This window comes from Aplidium turbinatum, chromosome 4 (assembly GCF_918807975.1).
Source record: "Aplidium turbinatum chromosome 4, kaAplTurb1.1, whole genome shotgun sequence".
In the NCBI taxonomy this organism is placed as follows: domain Eukaryota; kingdom Metazoa; phylum Chordata; class Ascidiacea; order Aplousobranchia; family Polyclinidae; genus Aplidium; species Aplidium turbinatum.
In genome coordinates, this window is record NC_137475.1 from 29,670,272 (window position 1) to 29,680,694 (window position 10,423).

At 40.3% G+C, this 10,423-nt stretch overlaps 2 non-coding genes across 2 annotated transcripts; both read right to left on the reverse strand.

The window, feature by feature from the left end:
* Positions 1-546: 546 nt before the first annotated feature.
* On the reverse strand, positions 547-618 carry Trnaa-cgc (transfer RNA alanine (anticodon CGC)). The gene has a single exon. It is a non-coding gene; the product is annotated as a tRNA-Ala (tRNA).
* A 2-nt stretch (positions 619-620) lies between these two features.
* On the reverse strand, positions 621-702 carry Trnas-gcu (transfer RNA serine (anticodon GCU)). Its single transcript has one exon. It is a non-coding gene; the product is annotated as a tRNA-Ser (tRNA).
* Between the last annotated feature and the right edge of the window lie 9,721 nt (positions 703-10,423).

The following is a 10,423-nucleotide window of genomic DNA, read 5'->3' on the forward strand; positions in this document are numbered from 1 at the left end:
TTGCGACGTGTCGTGTTGATTATGGAGTATTGCGTTTGCTGTTAATATCTACAAACATAAAAGTACAGCACAAGCAATCGATATTATTGTTAGGTAAGCCTAATCTTTTGTAAATAATTTCGGATTTCTACTAAAATCTTCACAAGAATGCAAGAAAGCCTTTCTACGTTGTCTTTCTATTGCGTGTCCGTTTTGCTTAAATGTTGTTTTAGTTTGTGAATAAAAAGTGACTTTGTATCAGTCTTTCTAATTGAAGAAGGAAATTCGTTCCATGTTTTCGCACCTGTGAATTCTATTGAATGTTGAGTAAGCGTTTTTGAAATATTACATTTGGGTCTGAAATCGGCAAAAGATTATGTTTGGGTAACTGGTAGGAGTAGGACACCTATCAATTCAAGGAACAACTGTGCACTCTTCAAATAAGCAATTTTGTTAGGTTAAAATTTGATAAAAATGAAGTCCAAAAATGTTTTTTTAGGTTAAAATAAAAATGTCTCTACTGATTCACTTTTACTTTCTGTTTCTTTGCTGATGGAAAAAAAAAGCTGGAGATGCCGGGGATTGAACCCGGGGCCTCACACATGCGAAGCGTGCGCTCTACCACTGAGCTACATCCCCAACGACGAGGATGGGATTCGAACCCACGCGTGCAGAGCACAATGGATTAGCAGTCCATCGCCTTAACCACTCGGCCACCTCGTCTTGCGATGCGACGCTTGTGTTTGGAAGTAATATACCCAGAGAAAATAAATCGACAAAACATAATTTCACATCAGAAGATATTTCATTTTCTTGATTTTACGTTTATCATTCTTTTACCACAGTTATGTTCTTGATTACAAATTGGAATAGTTTGATGTACGGTAACTTAATTAAGTTGTAAAATATGGCTGTGGCCAGTGGCGTACGCAGGGGGGAGGAGAGGCCATTGGGCCATGCCCCCCCCCCCTTAAAAATGGTTTAGTAGTTAACGACGTAGATTAAGGCATTTAATATGTTTTGCATTGCTCTGTCAAAGCAATCACTGTAACAATGTTGTTTTATAGACTAATTTAAACAGTAGCCCAGGGCCGGCTTAAGGGTTTATGAGGCCCTGGGCTGAGCTGAAAGGGGGGGGCCTTTCAGGATCAAGTAACATTTTTCGCTAAAAATTAATGGTGGAGTGGGGCTACGACACGGGCCCAGTTGCATGTATCTGTGGCCAGGCCCGCAACCAGCAAATATTTTCGGGGGGGGCATTTAATTTTTATCAAAGAACAAACATTAAAATGATGCATTGTGACATTTTTATGTTAATGTCCACGCCGATTGATAAGGGACAAGAGTGTGTGACACCAGTGGCGTTGCCACAAACAAAAATTGGGGGGGCCAAATATTTGATGAATTGAAGAGAACAACAAAGTGTTTGATTTAAAACATTGCCACCTGATGTGCAGTGATGTATCCTGGTGGGGCAAGGGAAGCAATAAAGCTGGTGGGAGTTTAGAGCGTGCCGAAGGCACGCGTATTCTAGGGGGTCCGGGGGCATACTCCCCCGGACAAATTTTGCAAAATTACACTCAAATAATGGATTATAGCGCTTTCTGGAAACACTTTCAGGGTAATATTTGTATCAAATTTATTAGCAGATAAACAGCTATTAATTTATTAAAGGTAGCTATTACACACGAACGGGCAAAAACTGCGGCTAAAATTAGAGCACACAAAAAACTCAGGCTACTCTGTTGGGTTTTTGTGTAGCTAAGCGATTCTGAAATTGCTTCAACAGATCAGTTAAAAGAAGCGTAAATCGCGTAAATTTTGCGCGATTTACGATTTGCAAAATTTATTAGTGTCTTTCTGTGTGCCTAAAACAAGTCCTGGGGGGTGTTAATAGCCAGATGTCTTGAAAAACGATATAAATTTCTACAAATTATATTATATTTTCAATAAAGGGTTCAACAACCATGGCCCTTTTCGCCCCCCCCCCCCCCCGGTTACGCCTATGTGTGACACTACCATGTTACGGTTCAATGGTCATAACTTATGTCAATCACGTTTTTGTTTAGTACAGCATTAAAGGAAACTAGCCTTTGTAACCTTTTCTCATTTAGCTATGACTACCCGAGGAAGAAAATTACGATATTACAGTAATGTGTTCAGTCGATTACAAATAAAACACAACATCTGTAGGCTACGAACTGCATTGGCACGACTGGAGTCATAAATTAATCAATAACATATATTTACATCAACATAAACAAACAGATACATATGAATAAACTCAACACGATAATTACAAATTACAATCCTGAAACATTTTGTTGGCTCAACAAGCTTTTATGTTTGTAGGCCCAAAGAAGTTGATTTTGCAAATGCAAAATGACATTTTAATTTAGAGCATAATGTCTAACTTTCTACTTGATTTGGCAAGTTCGTTTAACACCAATTCCGCGCTTGGAATTTGAGTAACAGATAATGAGGATGCCAGCCTAGTTTATCGAACAAAATCGTTAGCATGGCTTCTAACCAGCGTAGCCTACTTTCGGTTTCGATAGTATGGCTTTACGTGTACGACGTACGTCTATTCATAGTACATTTCATACTGCATAGAACGCTTAAAGTTTTTTCAAAAAATTTCGGGGGGGGCAAATGCCCCCAATGCCCCCCCCTGGTTGCGGGCCTGTCTGTGGCACTGAACCCCAAACAGCGGACCAGTGGCGTAGCCAGAAACAAATTTTTGGGGGCCAAATATTTGATGAATTGAAGAGAACAACAAAGTGTTTGATTTAAAGCCATCGCCACTTGATGTGCAGTGGCGTATCCTGGTGGGTTGAAGCAATAAAAGTGGTAGTGGGGTTAGAGCGTGCTGAAAACACGCGTATTCTAGGGGGGTCCGGGAGCATGCTCCCCCGGAAAATTTTTGAAAAATTACACCCAAATAATGGATTATAGCGCTTTCTGAAAACACTTTTAGGATAATGTTTGTATGAAATTTGTTAGCAGATAAACAGCTATTAATTTATTAAAGATAGCACACACAAACGGGCAAAAACTGCGGCTAAAATTAGAGAACACTAAAAACTCAGTTACACAAAAACCCAACAGAGTAAGCCATTCTGAAATTGCTTCCATAAATTAGTTCAAAGAAACGTAAATCGCGTAAATTTTGCGCGATTTACGATTTGCAAAATTTATTGGTGTCTTTCTGTGTGTCTAAAACAAGTCCTTGGGGGTGTTAATAGCCAGATGTCTTGGAAAACGATATAAATTTCTACAAACTTTATTATATTTTCAACAAAGGGCTCAACTTTGGAATCCAAATTTGGAAAATAGGGGGGGGGCATTGCCCCTTTCGCCCCCCCTGGCTACGCCTATGCAGCGGATCACCTTCTTGTTTGCCCTCGGCTTGCCACCCGGTGCAGTAGGTGGGACCTGTCAGTGTATAACTCCGTTGCGGAGGAATGTGTCAATCTGTGGTGTATCAACGAACTTTAGAAGAATCGATAGAAGAAGAACTGCATCATATCTAACCATAGGTGGGCAAAGTTACTTTCAAAAGTAACTGAGTTACAGTTACAGTTACTTGGCCAAAATAGTAACTGAGTTACCGTTACAGTTACCGAATTTAAAAAGTAACTAGTTACCGTTACTAGTTACAGTTACTAGTTACTTTCAGTTACTCACAATTCTGAACATAAAATTCTGCACCTGGCCAGCTCTGCATGCACGTCCAGTTTAACCGCAATATTTGATATATAGTGTTAGAGCCATCCATGCTAACATAACAGCACAAGTACAAAACCAACAAGGTTTTATTTTAAAAAAATACTCAGTGGCTTATATGTTTATTTCTTTTGAGAAATACGAGCATTTCAAAGTGCTCGTCACTCAGGCCTGCCCTTTTGGGCTTTAAAATGTCCTTGCCCAATCGTCGTCGTCGTGTGAGCCTCTGGGGCCGAGAGTCTATTCTTTTACCGCCCCAGATTCACGATGTTCCCGGACTACACTGGAAGGCTACTAGAGAGCAGCCAGTCTTTGGTTTCATCATTCATGACACTCAGACCTTCCACTCCGTTAGGTGGCTTGAAGATGTTACAGTCATTGATGATGTCCGCCCCGATAGTTCAGTTGGTTAGCGCCTCACTTCTGGAACGAAGAAGCTTCAAGATCAAGCGGCACTGATTCGAATCTCAGGGCATGCGCTTGAGCAACGCACGTTAAGGACTGCTCTCCATTTAGCGGCATCTAATAGATGGAATGATTTCCCGGCAACGAGACTTCAACAATCGGAAACTTCACTTTGTCAATCTCGGTGACCGGGCTTGCGTCAGTGATTTAAAGCCTTTAGTCTACAAGTATGCGAAACTGCCAGGATTAACTTCTGCAAGAAGCTTTCCCAGTCCGAGGATAAAGATTTAATCAATCAATCAATCAATGATGTGGTCTGCGGTCTGTTCCTCAGCACCACATTTACAGGAGGAGGAAGAGGCCATTTCCCATTGGTGCATGGTTGAGCGGAAAAGCCCGACGCCCGCATGGAGACGTTGAGGCGCATCCATGCCTGTCTTGGTAGTGTCAGGTCGATGGAGCGTGTGTCGGCGTCGGGGATGAACGAATAAAGTCTGGTGATGAACAAGTGCTGCAATGAAAAGAATATTTCTACTGCAGCACTTGACGGAATGGGAGTGTTATGTTTTTAAAACAGTTTTTTCATCGGTCCAATTGTGAATCTGGATCCGCTTAACATTCCTCAGGGTCCGCTTCCAAATACTCCTGTAACAGATTCAACGCGCATTGCTTTCTTTTCTTGGTTTTTGCGTAAAGTGGTGCAAAAAGTCCTCCGTGGCTCTACCTACCACCATCCACTTCAGTGTCGCTGCTACTCCCCTCTTCAGCAGAGCAGTTTGCTTCTTCAATTGCTTGAAGCATGTTCTGTGTTATTTTGGTCTTCAATTCAGCAGTGTCGCTTAATGATCAGGCATTAAACACAGATAAGTCTAAATTGTGGGTGGAATGCAGTCGCAAGCTGAAAGTCGCTGTCCTCGAACCAATGACTAAATCTGTTTTGTATTGCTTCCACAAGAACGTTCACCAACGGCAAGCAAACAGCAATGCTGTTGCTGGTTTTAATGTCAGACAATCTTTTTAGAGGCATTGCAAGCGTTACACTAAATGCAATAAATTTCAACTTCTTGAAGGTAACCAACTAACTGACTATAAGCATCAACAAATTGCTTTTAATCGCTGCGTGTTTCTTGATGCTTATAGTCAGTTAGTTAGTTACCTTCAAGAAGTTGAAATTTACTGTATTTTTATAAATATTTTCAGGTTCCTGATGAGGGCTTAAGTTAAACCGAAAACGTTTGACTGTTAAACTCATTTGTAAATATGTAAAATATATTATTATAATGCTCAACCCTGTTGTATTGTTGTGTCTTGCCTGTCTTTGGTACATATTGATTAATCGCCAAAAACAATTAATTTAGCCAAATCAGTTATCAAAAATCGCCAAAAAAAAGCCAAATCATAAATATGAAGCTAAACGTCTTAAAATATCGCCAGATTTCTGGACTTTGGCGATAAATTCGCCAATATGGCAACTCTTCTCCACCAGACCAAAAAACAAAAGTAGAACCGCGCATACGCAGTGCTGCGCCGATACATTTGCGAGAAAAATGCATTGTTGCGCAAAACGCAGCAAACACGCACTAAGCAAGACACAAACACGTGCAGAGAAATAAACGGCAATTACAAATTGAAATTTCAATACAAAAGTAACTTGTAACTGTAACTGTTGAAAAAGTGCTAAAATAGGAACTAGTTACCGCGTTTCGTTACTTTTGGAAAATAGTAACGAAGTTACCGTTACAGTTACTCAAAAAGTAACTAGTTACAGTAACTAGTTACTTTTGTAACTAGTTACTGCCCACCTCTGTATCTAACTGACCATCTTGTAAGCTTATCAGATAATGTCTTCAAAACAGGCAAACCATCTAGGAATTTTCGATGGACTTGCCAACGATGAGTTGACGAGACGAGCCATGAATAAAGGCTTTGCAACAATTCAAAAAGCTCAGCGGCAGAACGGCATGTTTCTACAAAACATTTAGGCTAACGATTAAATTAAGTGAATGTGCTGTGCAAGGGACGTAATGAGCTACACTACATTTCTTGCGCAGAAGAGCTTGAAGACCGTTATACTTGCCACTCATATTGGCAGCATTATCATAACTTTGACCCGTAATCCGTACCATTTTCGGATATGAAAGTATCAAATAAATATGTTTTTTGTTAAAAAAACGAAGAAAAATTGAATAACTGGGGTTGGGCAGGGGTGCTGCAGCACCGCAGCACATATGGGTGAGCCGCCCTTGCTTGTTTGAGATACGAATTAAAGCAGTAATCTCCAGCTGTGCAACTAAAACAATTAGTAGATTTTTTCTTTGAGGTGGGGGCCCCCAAAAGTTGGGGCCCTGGGCTTCAGCCCAGTCTGCCCCCCCTTAATCCAGCACTGCAGTAGCCTATTTGATATATATTTTAATTGAAAACTTAAAAAACAAATCAAACACCTCTGTGCAGTGTTTTTTTTAAGGTGTTTTGGGGGACCGAAACGGTCCCCCAAATTTCTCCAGCGGTTTCCCAAAATTTGGACTTGCAACTACAGTAGAAAAGTAATGGTTGTTTCTCGCTATGTCTTGTCGATAATACGAATATAGCCTACGATCAATAGTTCACGTCCGGAAAAAATAATAAGTGGAGGTACAGCTAACAGCTGAATCAAAGAGTTATTCACAAAAGAAGTGCACCTTCGATACTCGTCAATGTTTATTTCTGATTTATGGCGCATAATGATCAGTTTTTACGTGTGGAAACATGACAAGCAGAAGCCAACAAGCACGGTAGGCACTTTAACATGCAGATATCCAATCCAGCACGAACCAATCAGAAGCTACGCTTTTCATGACGTCATCAAGATTGCGTTTAGGAAGAATAAAGGAAAAACGCAAATTCTAGCTAAATTAAATCATCGCTTTGCCATCGGTTGGCTTGGCGCATTGGGTTAGGGCGGTAGTAGTCATTACAATGACGTGGGTTTGATTCCCACCTCTGCTATAGCTCTTTTTTCTTCTGTAATTACCAAACAAAGTTCAAAGTAATTATTAATTCTCTGGCTGAATGCTGGAATGAATGCTGGTCACAATAGCAGATAACGTAGCATCTCATTGGTTCGTGGTTGGATTGGATACGCGCGTGGATTATTAGAAATCTGCTTGTTAAAGTGCCTACCAACAAGCACACGTTGTTTGATTGTGCAGCAAACTTGTTTGGCGGCCGTGTTGGGCAGGCTGTTTGGTCGCTGTCACAATCATTTAAGCTGTGCCTTGTCGAATAATTCATTTTATGTTGCGTTGATTGTATGTAGTTATGGCTATTTTTTGGTATTTAAATGAAACACTTGCGGTTTCTTAAAACTACTTAGCGGTCACCCAAACCAAACCTTAAAAAAAACCCTGCCTCTGTGTCAGCTGTCAGTGTCACATGAAGTGCGTCCCCCTGAATCCCTTACTGCCAGCAGCTGCGTTACCTGTTTGACTAGATTCAAATAAAGCTTTAGTATAGATGTTATTAGTTATTAGAGTTCGCTTTGTACGGTACCACAGATATGTAGCCTACCTACAGTAGAGTAGGTCTGTAACATGTATGCCACATGCTTCTAATTAACAATCTTAAATTATGAGAACATATGGCACAGACCTATGAGAATTACAATTTGCAAACGCACTTCAACTGTGAAAATTCAAAAACTAAATTCTGCTCTTACGAAATTTATAGGTCACGTCACGCTTCCGGTTAACAAATGCCACTCACACGGAATTTAGTTCACCACATCCGTATTTCTGAAACCATATAACTTGTGTAACCGTTCCACTTTCAGGAATTCACTTGACTTATTCACTTGACTTGTTGACGCGAGTAGGCTATACGCTATTGAACTGTTCAGTGTTCAAGGCACAGGCCTAAGTGAAGTGCTGGCAGGCCTGAACAATAAATCATATGTTGCTGTAATTGCTGCGGTGTTGTCGGTGCACGAAGATTGCTCTTCCAGCGGGGGGTCTGGGGGGCCTCCCCCAGAAATTTTAGAAAAACACTTCCAATTTGGTGCGCTCTGAGAGCATTTCCAAAACAAATCAAAAATAAAAATCTGTCAAATTGTGCTTCGCCTATGTCGTGATCATACATCCATTTAATGTTTAGAAGTCATGAACAATCTTAATTTTAACGTTGCAGGACCAAAATCCTGTGTTAGACATGGAGTAATAGTTGTCTAAATGTTTAATTCGTCATGAATGTTCATTCTCAGATATTCAGTTAAAGCTGTTAAGCTTACACTACAAAAACTAACACTTAGGCCTAAACATTACAACCGCAAGCAATTTGTACAAAAAGCTGGATAAGTTTGCCTCCTGCGTATAGAAGCTTAACAAACTAAATATTGCATCCGCACCTGAACGTTCATTGGCGAAGTAACGTTATATCAACGCTGTAAAAAGGGCAAAGGCATGACTATGAAAGCTAGTACAGTAGGCTAAAGTACATGGCGAAGAGACATCAAAAAACAGCAACAAGCTTTTTGGCATTATGATGCTGTGCGTTTACCGTGACGAGATACCATTCTGACGAGTTAGTCTAGTCGCTCTAGCGAATGTACGCATTGACGTCACTGGGAAAGCACAACTAACCTACCATAACCATAACACATCTGATTGGCTAAGCAGCTGGTGACGTTTTGCAAAACGGGTGAGGATTGGTTAAAATGAAGGCGTTTTTTGACATTTTTGAATCTGGGAAAGCAAGTTTGATAGTTGCTTACCTGGAGCCTCAGTGATTGTTTCTGACAGAAGCGTTTGCGTCAATTGGCATTTATAGGCAAGACATGCGGTTTGGTGAGGACTTAGACTACTCACAAGCGTTGCGAGTAATTCTAGTCACGAATACAGTAATTTTCAAGTTAAAATAGACGTGATAAAAATAATAAGTTAAACCTAGAATTCAGTCATTATATTTTGCATAGTTTTTGCTAAGGTAAGCACTGCTTTCCTTGCTTTCCCTCACCGATCGTCACTGAAACAGGCCCGTAACTAGCTTGGAGCACTAGGGGAGGCAATAAGTATTCTAGAGGGGGCCCAACTTTTACCTTCTGTATCATGTACGAAAACGACATTTGTACACAATGTCATGTGGGTATATTTACGCAAAAACATTCATTGCAATACAGCGTTTACATTAGCATAGATTATCATAGAAACAGCAGCGTGAACTGGCATTATAGAGTGAATTACATGCTGTAGCTTAAACAGTTATAATGACGACAGTATAGAAATTGAAAAGCAAAATCATTTTTAAAACATGCCACCATCAACTATAGTGATAAAATAGTTAAAAATTGGCGTATAAACCGCAGCGAAATTTATGATTTTGTAGTTGATTCTTTTGTTAGTTAATCCATTGCCTTTCATAAACTTTGAGTTCGTTTTAGTTTATTTACATTTTCCTCTAATGCACTGCATAAATCATACAAAATATACTTGGCCTATACATAGAAAATAGGCGTTGAACCATGATCAAATAGGGCTGAAGCTGCTGCACCTGTCACTCATCGTTTTGTAAATAATTGTAGCCTACAATGCACCTCATTTTGTCTAGTGCAGTATCAACAATCATCTCTTCAAGGTCAATTCTGTAATGATAATAGTGAGAATCTATTTCACACCATCAGTGAAATGTATCCTCGGCACAGATAGATAGGTTAGATCCTACCTCAACAGAAGGCGTGGATGGACTTCACTGAATCTATTAACAAAAACGTCCAGGTCTATTTTCTCGGTCATTTGACATTTCCTTTTCAAACGCCAATAGAACTAAGTTCATCTGGAACATAGACCTGCGTGTAGGCTTGTCTATCCAAGATTAGACAGAGAAGCCACTCTCACAAACCGCACTACTGGACCCGAATGATGCCACAGTAGCGGCATGTTTATATGCATTCGGGAATCCCAGTCGTTGATTGATTGTAGGCTAGTTCTTTCAGTACCGTACTGTATTGGAATCCCGGTGTTTTGCAACTTCCACATGGTCATGTAGGAATTGTTTTGCAACTTGCGATTCCGCCTCTGATGAAATATCTATCTTCAGTTTCGTATATAGTGAAATGAGCGATTCACGGTCCAAGAAGTTTTCATTTTTTCTTGAAAGGGCACGAACAGATGTGTAAAACTATGAATTGTCTGCAAATCTGAGTTCCAAACTGCAGTATAGAAGCATACCTAGAATGCAAATGCCAAGTGGCAGTCAACTGCACAGTATTCTGGGGACTGATCGGCTATCACACTGCTTAGCTCAGTTGGAAACTGGTGTAGGCCTGTACCAGTCTGGATCTTAC